Source organism: Ailuropoda melanoleuca, chromosome 16 (genome assembly GCF_002007445.2).
Source record: "Ailuropoda melanoleuca isolate Jingjing chromosome 16, ASM200744v2, whole genome shotgun sequence".
NCBI classification, from domain to species: domain Eukaryota; kingdom Metazoa; phylum Chordata; class Mammalia; order Carnivora; family Ursidae; genus Ailuropoda; species Ailuropoda melanoleuca.
The window spans coordinates 26,585,566-26,602,224 of record NC_048233.1 but is presented as its reverse complement, the minus strand read 5'-3'; the positions used below and the strand labels follow the sequence as shown (position 1 = coordinate 26,602,224).

At 40.4% G+C, this 16,659-nt stretch overlaps 1 protein-coding gene across 7 annotated transcripts in view; it reads right to left on the bottom strand.

Moving 5' to 3' along the window:
- The window catches only part of FAR2 (fatty acyl-CoA reductase 2), a 149,821-nt gene that overhangs the window by 83,055 nt on the left and 50,107 nt on the right, over positions 1–16,659 (bottom strand). Inside the window, exons 1-2 of one of the 7 annotated variants that reach the window (XM_034646261.1) lie at positions 11,439–11,496; positions 9,137–9,169 (exon numbers count right to left, since the gene is read on the bottom strand). The exons of 5 other annotated variants lie outside the window; for them this stretch is intronic. The gene's annotated coding sequence lies outside the window, so the exon portion shown is untranslated. Of the gene's footprint in view, positions 1–9,136; positions 9,170–11,438; positions 11,497–16,659 lie in introns of those variants that run through there. One more of the 7 variants, XM_034646264.1, reaches the window with a different exon arrangement.

Below are 16,659 nucleotides of genomic sequence, written 5' to 3'. Positions count from 1 at the left end.
CCCTTTTTTTTTTTTTTTTTTTTTTTTTTTTTTTAAGTAGGCTCCACGATCAGCATGAAGCCCCATGTGGGGTTTGAACTCATGACCCTGAGATCAGGACCTGAGCTAAGATCAAATCAGATGCTTAACCGACTGAGCCACCCAAGTGCCCCACCATAGATTACACTTTGAGAACCGCTGATCTGGACTATTATGTGAGACCCTCTTCCACCCATTTTTGCACTTAGCTCAAGGTGGATTTAATAATACTTTTCAGGTTGGGTTTAAACTCTTTAGGTATTTTCAAGTGGAAAGGAATTGCTGGTAATGTTCATGAGCACACAAGTCCTTATCTTTAACTTATTAGACAAATGTATTAAAACAAGGCAGGAGAAAGTTTCTTTTTATTTTAGATTGGGCTAGTAATTAGCAAGGGTTAGAAATATATTCTTATCATGATCAATCGAACTAGCTTTAACTAACTTAGTTAAAGCTAAGAATGACACTGTATCAGTAGTTGAACATGGTTGATATTCTGTTGCTCTGGTTCTCCTGTTTCAAAAGTGTGGGCATTTTGGATTGTTGTTCCCCAGACCAGAAAGGAAGGCACAAAGTTACCAAAGGATCCAGCATTCCTTTTTTTTCGTAGCTGTGTCCTGGTTCCCTCTCTTTGGTTCAGGGTATAATTTAGTACTTCAAAGGATTATAGGAAATTCTTTCTGGACGTTGAAGCTTTAATAAAAAAGCACCTCTGCTCTACCAGCCATGTCTCTCAATCTTCTGACTGAGTCCGCAAAAGAAGACTTCCAGTTGGGCAACTCAACCTAGAAGTCACTGGAATTATTGGAAAAGCAACATGGCGTTGACTAGCGGCACTTCATTTCCTGACAAAAATACTACTCTTTGTCTCCTTCGCTCCCATCACCTACCACGTTTCCTTCCCCGAGCAGGGCACAGCACCTTGTATCAATGTTTGTGCATTGTAGCTGAGCTGCCCAGGAATGCCTGGTACGTGGGCCAGGGTGCATTCAGAAAAGGTAATGTGTGGTGACGGGTTCTGGTGTGGCTTCTAGGTTTATTCTAAGAGAAGAAAAGCCCAACCACTAGTAAATGTATATTGACTACAGATTTACCAGACCCGGACTCCACCGCATACCTCTTATTTCACAACACGCTCAGGACTTCTTACAGGAAGTGGCTCAGTAATAGTCAATTTCCCAGGGAATGACTTGTGGAAAAGTACTGACAGATGCACAAAGGTACATTTCCACAACACACGGAGCTGCTAAACTTGCATTCGCAGCATGTACTACAGTGAAAATATGATGAGATTTTTGAACTCGCACTTAAACAATTCCAGCCACTGCTTATTCTTAGGCAGCTTTGTTACGAACATCTTTCCTACTGCCTCAATACTATAAAACACTGGTAGAGGCCCCCAAAAGAGAAGAGAGAAACGCAAATGCAATCCAAACCAAAATTAACTTTTGACAGGAGGAAAGACGTATATTAATTCAGTGCAAAGATTGGTAAATTCATGCAGGTACATGGCTGGCAAAGGGGGAAAAGAAGGAAGATGATGAATCGTGCAATTTATCCATGAGAGGGTAAATTGACAGAGTGCCTATCTTAAGGTTTCTATTTTCTTTGGAAAGGGGAAAGGAAGTCAGGTGCTGAAAACAGCATGGGTAATTACAGGGTAGAGGGCTTGAGGCGGACAGTGAAGGAGCGAAGAAGCTCTTGTGAGAGCTGTAAGAAGAAGATGACCAGGCCAGGCAGAAGGATTGCTGAGCAAGATTGAGGGTCTAGCCAAAATTGGAGACAGTTAGTGACATCAGTCCGCACACGTGCAATTTTTCGCAGCTGTGCTTGGTGTTGCATGAATTGGTGCAGTGAAGCTGGACATGGGAGTCTTTCCAGGATTTGGATTCTGGAGATGAAGTATGGCAGGTAGCTAGAAAACTAGATGTATGAGCTAAGAAAATAGTTTAGGGGAATGCTTAAAAATTATATAGTCTAGGCTAGTTAGGAGTGAAAATAACACCAAGGTTGGGGAAGAACGGATAGATTGGGAGAGAATGGAGGGAGGATGGTCAAGGGACTACAGCACTGCTGGAGGTAAAGGACTGGTGTAGTGATGATAACACTGATGGCTTCAACTTTTCAGGGACAGATTGTTTTCAGAGAGAGATAAATGTCAGAATTCAGGATTCCAGAGTTGAAGCATCTGTGGGTGACAAGGTCCATGATGTGGCTACGGGAACAGTTGTCACTGAGGAGTTAACCTGAAGAACACTGGAAATGAATAGGCCAAACGGACACTGGGGGGATGGGTATATTTTGGGGTCATCCACATTGGCATACCAGAATCTGGAGAGAAGAGGGAGATGGGGACTCATAGCCAAAGCTATGAAAGAGTGTGGAGGAATAATCATGACGTTGATAGATGGCAGAGATACTACATAGAATGATAATCAGATGGCATGGCCTGCAGAAAAGATGCCTGAAGATACGGTGCTTAGGCCGGAAGAGGACACTGAACACTCTCCTGATCTTAGGAAAGAGAGAGTAAAGTATTTGAGATTGTTCCTAATGGGATATTCAAATTTCAGTTACAGTAAGGAAGTAAAAGATGTGGAGATGGTGGAAAGAGTATGAAGGAAGGATGTAGTAGGAAGAAAAAAAACCATGAGAAGGGAAGAAAGCACAAAGGAATGTGGCTATGAGAATGTGGGGGAGGACAGATGACTAGGGAGGTTTGCAATTTGAATATTGGCCAGGGTGGAAAGGATGAGACCAGCCTGGAGCTGGTTCAGGGTCAGTGCAGACGTCGGGGGGGCTGGAGGCTTGACGTCATGCACAGGCTGAGTCCTTTGCTCTAGTTTTCGAGGAGAAAGTTAGGGAGAGACTGTCTTTATAGAAACCTTAGCCTAGAACTGCAAATGATTAGTTCAATCCCAGGGCTCTCGCTGTGTACTGGAAACGGTATTTGTCTCTTCCCAGGGATAAATCACAAATCTGAATTCTTGGATTCAGATTCCCAACTCCCTTGAGAGATTCTCTTTTTCAGCAACATAGGCCATAATATGGTACCCATCTCGCCTCTGCACTTTTGGAAGTCTATGTTCACAAAGTTTCGGGGGACGCAGGCCCAGTGTTCCTGCAGCTCTCACGTTCCGTTGCTACACTTGTACAGCGTCTCCTGCTGGGCCGAGAGGTTCTGCAAGGAGAGGGTTCTTTTAAATCTCTGGATCCCCAGCAGGTTGATCTGTGCATGGCGCATGACAGGCACACAGTGTGTATTTGCTGAATGACCGAAGCACACAAATACATCTACTTGAATCTGCACCCATCCTTTCCAGTCCTTTGTACCAGGGCTCATCCATCTACTTGGGTTTGGATTTCATTCCACAACCCCCCCCCCCAATCTTCTTTGAGAGCTATATGATTGAAGATCCCTTCCCTCTCCTGCATATCAATCTGCCACACTCAAAGCTATGCGTCCTTTAAGCTTTGGAATTACCTCTCATAAATTACTCTCTCCTTCCTATGCCTTACCCCTGAGCTTCAGACCATGGTGTGCAATTGCCTACTTGACATTTCCACATGTATATTATAAAGGCACCTTAAATCTTATGATCTTTTCCCTAAAGACTCTTTCTCATCTAATTCTTCCTGAATTCTAGAATGAAATCACTGTCCATTTTTTCAAACAAGCCTGAAAGCCTACAGTCACCTTTGGCACTTCCTTCTCTCTCACCACCATATCTGCCCACCACCGCCTAATGGTCACCTCCTGAATTCATCTAACTGCCTGCCTTTCCACACCGACCACAACCACCTGAATTACATCACCACATCTTGTCTGGACTGTTGTGTTTCAATCCCCACCTCCATTCTCTTTGCAACACCGCAGCCAGTTCTCATTTAGAAACGAAAACCTGATAGCCCGAAATATCCCTTAATGCCTCACATCTTCCCTATGCTCCTAGGAAAAAGGCTGAAATCTCCAAGGTGATTTCTAAGGTCTGATGTGGTTTGGCCCCAGCCTGTCTCTCCAGCACATTGGACAACACGTTCTCCTGCACTTGCTTTGCTCATACACAGTGTTAACCAAACACATCAAGCTTCTTTCTAGGCTTGGCATATGTCTAAGAGGCACCTCTAACATAAAAAGCCTCAAAACAAGCTGCCGAAACACCTCCCCCAACCTGCTCCACTTGGAACCTTCCTCATCTTGGTAAATAAAACCTTGATTCTTCGTGTTGCTCTGTGCAGAGATGCTGAGGTCATCTGACTCTCTTTTTCTCATGCTCCACTTCCACCTCTCAGCAAAACCCATCAGCTCTACCTGCAAGGTATATCCAGCATCTGACCGCTTCTCACCATCTTTGCTTATGTCAAATTGGTCCAAACCATTATTGTAAGAACCACCACATGGTTCTCTCTGCCCTCACCTGTGCTCCACTAACAGTCTCTTCTCCATGTATTAGCTCAAAAGATCCATCTCGAGGGCAAGTCAGGTCTATCAGCTCTCCACTAAAATTTTACAGTGTGGTCCTCCCATAAAGGGGACTGAATCATTTGCCCCTATTAACCTCCCTGATGGCATCTACTACCACTGCCTCCACTCTCCCCCCACACATACTCAAACATAGTCTCACGTTGCTAGAACATGCCCAGGGATGCTCTATTTCAGGCTTCAGCTCTCATTCTGCTCAGACGAACCTTCGCCACCCACAGCTGCACGACCTGCTGCCTTCCCTTCGGGTCTCAGCTCACAGGGGGCTTGCTGGGGAGACCTTCCCCTAGCTGTCCCCTGTAAAACATCCACTTCACCTCCACACCCTGTGCTCCCTGTTCACAGCACTTATAACCACTTGACATCATTTATATTTACTCGGTCATTTGCTTATAAGGCTGGTTCCTTCCCCAACTAAAATGTAAGCCCCATGCAGGCAGGGAATTTGTTTTGTTCACTGCTGTATCCTCAACACCAAGAACGGTGTCGGACACATAGAATGGCTGCAATGATGAATGTTGTTCCCTTTACTGGCATGTTCTCCAGCCCACCTTTGTTTATCCGCTCCCCATCACCCTTTGCCAGTTGACCCACCCAGATACCAGTTCAACCATCACTTCCACTGAGAAGCCTTCCTTGACCTTCCATATTCGGTCTTATCTGTAATGTAAGCTTTTTTCATGTACTTTTCTCTGTTAGCTCTTATCACAGCTGTAGCTTTACACTCACGTCTACGATGTATTGATTAAAACTGCTCCCCCACTAGGCTTTAACCTCCATGAGGGCAGGAACACTCTCTGCTTTTGTTCAATACTGTATCCTCTGGACTAAAGGCAGAGCCCAGGGATTAGTAGGCACTCAGTCGATTTCTGGAATGGATCAAAAAGCAAAGGGATATGGTCTTTTAAAAAACTTTCTGACACCTTTACATCACCAACCAATTCCTTTTTGTTGCTCAGAACTACTTTACATTTCATTGCATTTTCCCTAAATTGAGAGATGTAACAGTCAGCAGGTAGAGTCTGAATTTAAGGTGGGATTGCTAGAATACTGATGCCCATGTCGCCCACCCATGGAGCTTGTTTACAAATCAGATTCCATGGGGCGCCTGGGTGGCTCAGTCAGTTAAGCAGCTGCCTTTGGCTCAGATCACGATCCCAGGGTCCTGGGACTGAGCCCTGCATCGGGCTCCCCGCTCAGTGGTGAGTCTGCTTCTCCCTCTCCCTCTGCGGTCTCTCTCATTTTTGCTCTCTCTCAAATAAATAATCTTAAAAAAAAATCAGATTCCCAAGCCTCACACCTGAGTTTCTCATATGAACCTCTTAAAAAATAGCAGATACTTTGCAGGAACCTCATATTTTGTCTTATTTCATTTCTCTGTCATTAGAAAAATTAAAAATGGACTACAACTCCAAAATATACCAAATGTCATACAACAGGTAAACTACAATGGAAGCTCAGCCTGCCATACTCAGTGGGGAACAGGGGCTTTAGAAGTACACTTGACCATGGGTGGATATACTTTTAAAAACAACCAGTGCAAAGAACGTCAAAACTGAACAACTACAGAAAGAACATTGCTGAGTTTCTGCAAAGGAAAAAACAAAGCAAGACAAAAAAAACCTTAATAGTCTGTTTTTCTTCTGCCCCAGACAAAGACACTCTTTGATGAGTTTCACCCTCAGTGGCTGCAGATGTCAGTCAGGATCAGGGAAGGTTCACATTTTTTATGAGAATATGATGGGAAAAAATTGGAATGAATCACTCCAAAAGTAATCAATTTTATAGCAAGTTTCTCAAATGGAGTTTTTTGGTAGTACATGACTTCAAAATAAAAACTTGTTTAACATTTAAACCTTTAAAGTAAAGGTAGCCCTCTGAGGGGAGGTACCAGCTTTCGGAAGAGAAAACAGAGACATTGCTCTACTATTTTACAGCAAACAACCTGGCAATTTTTTGTTTCATTTGGACACAAAACAGTCTATATCAAAGGTAGGACTGTTAGACTATTTTGCTGAAGAAAAGGTAGATTAGGTTAGTAAAGGTAATAAGGCTTATAAAACCCACTCTTTAAAAGAAAACAAAATGGAAGTGAATTACATTGACCTTTGCAAAGTGCGAGTGCATACGCACAGTTTGTGGCTAATTATTCCACCCTAGTGTTGAGTCCAAAGGACAACCAATCACAAATAATCAACCCGGCTTTCCCAAATAATGCAACCATATAAGCTAGAGCTAAACAAACAATTTCCTTGCTTTGCTTCTAGCTTAAGCACCACCCAATTCTAACTGATTTTTGCCCAGATATACTCTTAATATATTTAATATGCCTCAGTTTATGTTTATCTTTTAACACTTCACAGTGCAAATAGCATCCAACAAAATAAATAAAATGATCACTAATATTTATGCAGCACTTACTATATTGCGGACAAATATCCCATGGGTCATATAATTATTTTCTTATATAACCCTTGCAATAAGTCCAGGAGGTAACAAATGACAACTCTCAGCCCAGAAGCTTAAGGAACTTGTGCAAGTCTGATGGTTGAAGGAGGAAGAGTGGGAAATCTGAACCTGAAAACCCTGTCTCCAGAGTCTGTTGCCTTCTACAGGAAGCCAATAAGATAACCTTGGCTCAGCATTCTCTAGGCTAGAGAGCATGCACCTTTCCCTCCACGTGCGATTTAGTTTGGAAATCAGGCAAGCTGTAATCATTTTTGGCGTGGAAACCAGGTGAGGCCTTGAGATGCTCAAAGGTGTACTAGCTGACAAGTGTTGAGCAAAACTCTGGCAGCTTCACTTCAGGGCGAATAAATAGCATTGCCCTCATTTGCTGCTTATTTCCAAACTTCCACATCAACATCCTATGGTCTTATGGGGTAGCCAAAAAGGCCTGAGACCTATATGAGCTCTGATCCTTCCTTGAGATTACCCCCCGCTGCCGCCATTATTATTCTAGAACATTCTAAGAGCCCCTTCATCCAATTTTTCCACTGGGAAGCATATATGTTAATTGTTTAGAGCATAATGTACTAGAGTTATCCTATAATCGTAAACCTTGATCTGCAATAAACACAATAACATCACTAGCTAAGACTGTTCATATCAAGCCTTCTGCAAAGGACCTCATATGTAGTATCCCATTTAAGACCATGATAATTCTATGAGGCAGGCATGATTATTACAGATGAGAGAGCTGAGGCTCAAAGAAGGTAAGTAACTTGCCTGAAAGATTTTATTTACAAAGTTAACTAATTACTTGTTAATTCACATTATTTTTATACCCCTTTGCTCAAAAAAGAACACAAAGCAAGTAAGTACTCACTTGGTGACCTTTCTGTTAATTTACATAACCACACCTTTCATACGATGGCATTAATTTCACTTGGCAATTTCAATATACTATTAATAACTTTTAAACACGCTGCTTCTGTCTAATAAATCAGTACTTTAGTATGAATATGGTTTAAACATGTTCAATGGAGAAGACAGTTGAAGCAAAAAAGGAGGTGAAGTGTTTATGGAATGAAGGCCCCATTCCAATTCCCCCATACCCAACCAGAATAGAATAGGCAGCCTTCTGTACTTCGGGGTTGATGATTAAACCATACGCACACGCGCACACACACACACACACAACCACATCTATTGTTAGGCATGAGCGCGAATGAATAACCTCTGCTCTGAGTATGGAAAATTAAATTCTGTTTTTTAATTGATTTTTCCAGGCAAATTTAATAAAATGATCAAATACAATTGAAATATCGAATTCTTCCCTGGAGCTCTCAAGTTCCTTTCTACTATAATCTATATTTGAATCCCATATGAAAACCCTTAGCCTTTAAATCTGCACCAGATGTGCCAAAATGACACTTGGTAACGCACATACTCAGGGCAGAACTGAGTTTCAGAGACTGGGGACGACCATCTCCACCCTTTCCCCACCCCCCACAACCTCTTCCCTACTTCCACAGAAAGGTCAGCCTTTCATATCATGGAGTCACAGTAAAAAATACTTTTTCTTCATTCAAACATCTAAATAATTTGCAACAATCATTTGGCTTGGACGTCACAGCCCAAAGTAAACCAAGCAATCATTTTTAACCAATGGAGAACATTGCAGACTCATTGATTCTACTTCACAGGAAAGTAGTCATCGATTCTTAGGATAAATGAGTTCTGGTGAGCCATGGGGGAAACCAAGCCAAAGTGAAAATGAGGTCTCTCACCCCAAGACTCATTTCGCTTGTCACTCCTATTATTAGCTTTAACAACATCTGGGACTTCATTCATTGCTTGTTTTTCATAAGAACTAGGATGATCGGTAGGGGAAGAAAGGGATAAAGAAAAGGGGGGTAATCAGAAGGGGGAATGAAATGAGAGACTATGGACTATGAGAAACAAACTGAAGACTTCAGAGGGGAGGGGGTGGGGGAATGGGATAGACTGGTGATGGGTAGTAAGGAGGGCACGTATTGCATGGTGCACTGGGTGTTATACGCAACTAATGAAGCATCAAACTTTACATCGGAATCTGGGGATGTACTGTATGGTGATTAACATAACATAATAAAATAAAATTAAAAAAAAAAAGAAAAAAAAAAAAGAAAACATTGCTTGTTTTTCTCTTACCTTCTTGTCCTATTTCTTGCCCTTCTGGTTTCCCTAGGACCAGAAGAAGATATGAATAAGAGTTGAGCAGGAAACGTGGCAGAAAAATTTAAATCAGGTCTAAAGAGCAATGGAAGGGGCTCCCACAGCATCTCACGACCAGCAGGCTTTCATTTAAGGGAGCTCTCGGAGCTCAGGCAGAAAGGTTCATCGCACTGTTATATACGTGTGCCTGAGGCCCAGCTCACCCCAAGCTGGTATTGGAAGGTTCTGTGGGCTGGGCTTCCGTGGACACCTGCAACCACCTCTGTGTTATGAAATGCAGATGTTGCCTTCTGTCCTAAAATGTTGCCACTGTAGGCCTTGCAAGCCAGGGTTTGGGAAACCTAACTTGGTTATCTCCTCAATAATCAGAAACTGAACCTCATCTTGTAATTCATTCAGTCTTTATTTATCCGACAATAAAATTATGCATGACTTGCTATGTATTAAGTACTGTAGTAAGTGGTGGAAGCAAAGAGTACTGAATATGAAGAACGCGCCAAAAGCTATGGACTTCTATAAATATATGTCCATCCACTTCCCCTTTACCTGTCTCCCAGTTTTACGTGTTTGCTTGGGGATATGGAGAGAGAGGGGTTTTCTAGAAGCAGGAATGCACAGTGGTTAAGAGAACCATCTCAAGGTCATGTTGTTTAAGTTCCAATCACAATCCTCACATATTTCAATTCAGTAAATTTGGACCAGTTTTGTAACTGCTATGCATTTCAGTTTCCCTGTCTGTAATCCTGGCATGGTAATAATAATAGTACTTCCCTCAGAAGGCTATAGCAAGGATTAAAAGAATTTATAGAAATGATTCAGGAGAGAGCCTGGCAAATAGCACAAGTGTAAATATTACAAATACTTTCATCATTCTCTGAGGTTGATCAGATTTCCTAGATTCCATTTGGGACAAATTGTCAGTGTATTTACACTTCCTTCTTTCTTTTTTAAAAAAAAGATTTTTATTTATTTATTTGAGAGAGAGTGAGTGAGCATGAGCGGGGGGAGGGACAGAGGGAGAAGGAGAAGCAGACTTGGAGCCAGATGGGGGCCTCAGACATTGGGCTCGATCCCAGGATCCTAAGACCATGACCTGAGCTGAAGGAAGACACTTCACCGACGGAGCCACCTAGGCTCCCAGTGTGTGTACGGTTCTACTAAAAGATTTTGTTTTGATGAGGACAGTTGGTGTCACTCATTTATACTAGCATTATGAATAATGTTAGAGCTTATTTTCCAGAGCTGCAAAAGAGCTAGTATTCTAAATTCTAAAGTATTATTGTTATTATTATTATTTATTCTAAATTAGGCCTTATTAGTGGGTAAATCTAAGCTCAGAAATATTACGGTGACAAAGAATCCCTACTTAACCGAACTTGAGTCAAGCTCCTCTGAGCCTTCTTCTCGTTCAGGTCTTGATCTTGACCTGCTGAACCCAGTTTAAGCAGAAAATCCTGCCAGGCCAGTTTATTGAGAATCCTCCCCACTCTTGATCCAATCAAACTCTTCTTTCTCCACCTTTGATTGCTAACCGAGTTTGATTTCTAACCCACTCCCCCCACCTTAATATCTAAACAAGTTCCCCATTAAGTTGCCATCCTCTCCCTCATGCTGTCTACCAGCTAGAGATCCCCACTCGCCCGTATTTGTATTTGGAGTTGAGTTCAGTCTCCCTTCCCAGTTGCAATAGTCTTGGCTACTAGTGCAACGGTCTTGAATAAAGTCTTCCCATTTTCAGCAAGTGGCAGGATAATTTCTCTAACAATGGAAATAAGGAAATATCACTATCATTGAGATAGGATTAAGTCTCTGTACATACCCAATGGGAAAGAGTTCAAATAGACTGGAAGAGTTTGTGATGCTTGGAGACAGACTGTCTTAGGACAGTAGCCTGATGAAGGTGAAGAGGGGCAGATCATAAAAGCAAGCATAGATAACTTAAATTGCTTCCCAGGAAGCAACTGTAGATGTTTTTCCCACTTAAAATAAAAGATAATTACTCGCATTAACTCCCAAACAAATTCATTTTCTAATACTGGTGGTAATAAAGTTATAACATTTCTAGGCACATGGCATCATGCCTGATGGCAGGATTACATAGGGTAGAAAACTAGCTGCAAGCTAGACCATTTATTGAGAAATAAAGTGTCAAAAACAATTTGATACTGTGGAAAGACAAAAAATGAATTTAATAGGGTATTTAAAATGATTAAATTTGAGCTCAACTTGAATATATTTTGAAGAGAGGAAAGAATTAAAAAGTAAATATGAGGGGCACCTGGGTGGCGCAGTCGTTGGGCGTCTGCCTTTGGCTCAGGGCGTGATCCTGGCGTTCCAGGATCGAGTCCCACATTGGGCTCCTCCGCTGGGAGGCTGCTTCTTCCTCTCCCACTCCCCTGCTTGTGTTCCCTCTCTCGCTGGCTGTCTCTCTGTCACATAAATAAATAAAATCTTAAAAAAAAAGTAATTATGATATCTGTATCCTTCTATGTGAAAATAGTCACTTAGTTTTCAAAATATATCAGTCTTCAGAAATCTTACTTAGGAGATGAGAAAGAGGTGAGAGGAAATATTGTTGAGCAGAGGAAAAAAATGCATCCTTACAGTCACCATAAATGATTTTTTACTTTTTTAGTAGGTGAATCACCATTTTCCTGAAGGAAGTACTTATAAATAGTAAAAAGTCTGATTTTAAGTTCAAATTTTAGAATTCTCCATTCTTTTATCAAAGCCATCATCTATTAGATGAATAAAGAAATACAGCAACTCATTTATGAAACTAAATTCTACCTCCCTTTAGAATCAGTGCAAATTAAAAATCTTTCCCTAATACTCAAAAAAATATACTATAGGATTCCTATTGCTTTTACTTCATGGGAAGAAACCAGTCTAAACCTTCCACTGCATTCCCAGAAAAAGGTTTGATACCGTGCTTGATCTAACTCTGTATCTGACATCCATTAGCCAGAAAAAGCTAATAGAGAAAGGGTTGGCATAGAGAAAGTGAGTGAGGCCTTTAAGGAAAAACTGCCAAGGCCAGAGTCCATTAAGAATTCACCTTGATGTGGTGTATATATATATATATAATGGAATATTACTCAGCCATCAGAAAGGATGAATACCCACCATTTGCATCGACATGGATGGAACTGGAGGGGATTATGCTAAGTGAAATAAGTCAGGCAGAGAAAGACAATTATCATATGGTTTCACTCATATGTGGAACAGAAGGAATAGCAGGAAGGACCATAGGGGAAGGGAGGGAAAACTGAAGGGGGAGAAATCAGAGGGGGAAACAAACCATGAGAGACTATGGACTCCAGGAAACAAACGGAAGGTTTTGGGGGGGGGAAGGGATGGGGTAGCCAGGTGATGGGTATTGAGGGAGCCCATGCTGTTATGAGCACTGGGTGTTAAATGCAACTAATGAATCACTGAACAGTACATCAAAAACTAATGATGTACTATACCGTGGCTAACTAAACAACAACAACAAAAATTCACCTTCAATGTCAACAAAAAGCCCAGGATCTAGTCCTGCTCTGTTTCTAATTAGTGCTATAACCTCACTGAGCTCAGTTTGCTCATGTATAATGTGTAGGGATGGTGATTTCCAAGTACCCCGATAGCTCTAAAACTCTTGATTTGTAATGAGTAAGCACCATAGTAAGAGATTTTGTCCTAAACATTTCAGACTTCTAGGTTTCTAAAACTGGCTTGAATGCTGCTTTTTTTCATTCAATTTTTCAATCACCCTAAAGAAAAAAAAGTTTTCTGCATCTAAATTATAAAAAACACTAAGGCTTTTAGAGAAAGGGAACCAAATGAGTTGCAACATAATATTATAAATTATTGTCTAGAAAAGATTTTCTCACATCCATGGTGTGAATTAATTTATTGACTATGTTGGTGCTGTTCTAGGTGCTGAAGTATGCAGTGAACTACATAGAGACCCTGCTCTCAAGAAGCATGCCTTCCATCAGAATTGTCCTGTTTAGGGGCGCCTGGGTGGCTCAGTCGTTAAGCGTCTGCCTTCGGCCCAGGGCGTAATCCCAGTGTTCTCAGATGGAGCCAGCATCGGGCTCCCTGCTCAGTGGGAAGCCGGCTTCTCCCTCTCCCACTCCCCCTGCTTGTGTTCCCTCTCTCGCTGCCTCTCTCTCTGTCAAATAAATAAATAAAATCTTTAAAAAAAAAAAAAGAATTGTCCTGTTTAATAATATTAGTAGTTCATGATTGGAGAAAAGTATGAAGAAGAAAATAAATACTACTTATGTTAGAATGTTTGATGTCCCATTTTTTCAAGTACTTTTTTCCATGAGAGATTGTAGCAATCTGCATCCCAATTACCATGTAGTTTTTATGTCACAGACACTTCTTTAGAGGTTATTATGGGCCAGATACTGTTCTAAGTGATTTATAGTATTAACCCATGTGATTCTCATACAAGCCCTATGAGGTAGGTAATAATAGTACCTACGTTGGATACAGAATTTTAAGTTGGGAGATTTTTATTTTCAACATTTTAAAGATATCGTTCTATTATCTTCTGACTTCCATTGTTGCGGAAAAGTCAGTCCTTGTTCTTACCATGGTTTTCCTGAGTGTAACTTCCTCCCCTTCCGGCTACTTTTAATTAAGATTTTTCTCTTTATCTTTGTTTTACAGCCATTTTCTAGGTGTCTAATTTTTTTAATTGAGTTCCTTCTTGGTGATCTGGAAACAGGTGAGGGCTGGACACAAATTTGGGGGTAACGTGTATACAGAATAGAGTAGAAATAGATAACTTTATCAAATGACAGCATAAGAAGACACAAGTAAAGATGGTATCCTGAGTAATCTTAAATGTAAAGACGAAAGATGGGTCAGAGAAAGAGCAGCGAGAGAAGTAAAACAGAAACCAAGAGTAGAGGTCACAATCGTGAAGGGGAGCTGTCAATGACAGTAGTGAGCTGCGGTAAATCGAATAGGCAGGTCAGCAAGAATAAAGACTGGAAATGGGGCACCAGATTTAGCAAATATTTTTTTTTTTTCCTCGAGAGAACACATTTGTTTCTGGGGCGGAGGTAGATGTAGAAGCCAGATTTTTAAACATTTGCCTTATATTGTTTCAGGCTCAGATTCGTATATTTTTATTGTATCTTGAATACATATTCAAGAAATAGAATAAAATTTTTCTAAACATACTTTGGGAAATTCTAGCTACCATTTTTAAAAAGCGGTTAGGCAACTATTACTACTACAGAGGACACGTCAACCACAGATATGTATATATTTTCTACTCAGGTCAGGTGGAGTCTTGTTGCTAGGTCCTCAGAGTTCTGCAAGAGCCAGGGGCACCTTCCCAACAACTAGAAGGATGATTTGGGAAGGACCGTATTGGCCAGTAAATTATATCCTTGACATTTTCCCCTCCCTTCCTGGTGCTCACTTTGTATTCATTACCATACCTCTGAGGCTTCCCCCAATAGCACTCAGGCTTTTTATCCTTTTCCATTTCCCAAGACCTGACAAGGCTGGTCCCATGCTCTATAATTTTCTATTTTCTCTAATAGACTTTTGTCCTTATTCATCATTGCATTGCTTCTAATGGGGGGGGGGGCTGAAAACAAATATCTGACAAGAGGAAAATCAAGGAGTTAGCTATGTAATGAAATACTCTGAGGTTATTTTTAGGCATAATTAATAATATGGAAAAATGTCAATATATTAGGTGAAAAAATATGTCCGATCTGCATTCTGGTTCATAAAATAAGAACATACTTGTGGAAATAATAGAATATTTGAAATTGGATTTACCTCAAAATAACATATGGCCATGAGCACAATGTTAAATAGTTTGGGCTAGGGAGTTCCACATTATTCCAAAATAGACAACCATTTAAACAATGTGTTGTAGTACTGGGCTACCAAAGAGCTATATATGAGTCACTCTTCATTTCTATGTCCTTTGAGTGATTTATAGGGAATGTCATATCCCAATGCAAAGTTTGACTTCTCCATTAGATTAAAAAAAAATGCTGGCATCTTTCCCCAGTAAAGTTTACTAGCTCTTCTGACAAAGACAAAATGGAAACCCCTTTAGTTGGTGTTCATTACCATTTATGGTCTGTACTCTTAGTTGATTAATGTGATTTCATTTTATGCCACTAAAATTTTATGCCTCTGGAACATCTGTTTTTATGTTTTGTTTTAGAATTTCTGATTGACATTTAGATGGAAAACTGAAGATTTATTCATGTTTCATATAAAAAGAAAAGGCTAACACAAAACATTTCCTCATTAAGAGGACTATAATTAAATTAATTTGATAACAAGGCAACTAAGACAGCCACAGCATGTCAAGTAGAGAATTCAAGCTATTCGCAATATTTCTTGTGAAAAACTACTTATTTTAAAAAGAATCTGAAACACTGATTTTTCCTGTATATAGAGGATTCGTGTCTCTATCCAGATGCTGCCAGTTAGTTTTCCTCTAATTCATATAGTGCTTTGTGAATATATCCCATCAACCCTTTAATATCCCTGGGGTCAGGGAGAAGAATTTTCTTCATTTAATATATAGAAAATCTAGCACAAGGGATCGACTCAATTATTTTAGAAGATTGAATAATTCATTGGGAAAATGGAAATAGAATACAGCTCACACTCTTTCCGCCTTTACATAGAAGTTATAGTTCTGGCTTGTTATAGTCATACAGGCACAAAACTGATCTCATAAGTCACCACGTTATAATTATAACTACTAACAAAGGACTCAGCACAGTCTTTTTTATTAGTGTCAAAATCCTGATATGTAGTCATCCATAAATATGCATACGCATAATCTACTAAATTCATACACACACACTCCATATTATATTAGCACCACTTTATAGATGGCGAGAGCAGAGGGTTTACATACTTGTCTGGAATATAAAGCAAGTCTTAGCTGAAGAACAAATATAAACCAAATATTCAAATGGCTATTTTTTCTCAATGGTATTGTGAGTATGCCGAGTGCAGAAGAAACAAATTTGTAAACAGAAGGAAGATCTTTGCTGTCTGGATGATATGTGATGAATGGTAGGATTCTTGACTGGCTAGAAGATATTTATTCTCTGCCTGGATTTAACAAAACAAAGTATAATAAGTAAGTTTCTCTCCTTTGAATTAAAAAAACAAAACTGGGCAAGTTCAGAGGAATGCATGGCTTAGTATTAGTATATCATTCATTCATTCATTCATTCATTCATTCATTCGATGCCACGTCAACTCCTGTTTTCTGCCAGGCCACTTATTGTACTTGATGATCAACCAGAGCCTATCATTATGCAGCTTATGTAGTGGGAAAAGTGATTAAGGAGTTTTAGTTAATCAGTACAATATTACTGAACACTGTGATGACCCAACCCCAATTAATGTAATTTTAGGTTGTATTTATTTAAGAACAGCATCTAGGGGGAGCCTGGGTGGCTCAGTCAGTTAAGCTTTGGTCTCCTGATTTCCGCTCAGATCACAAT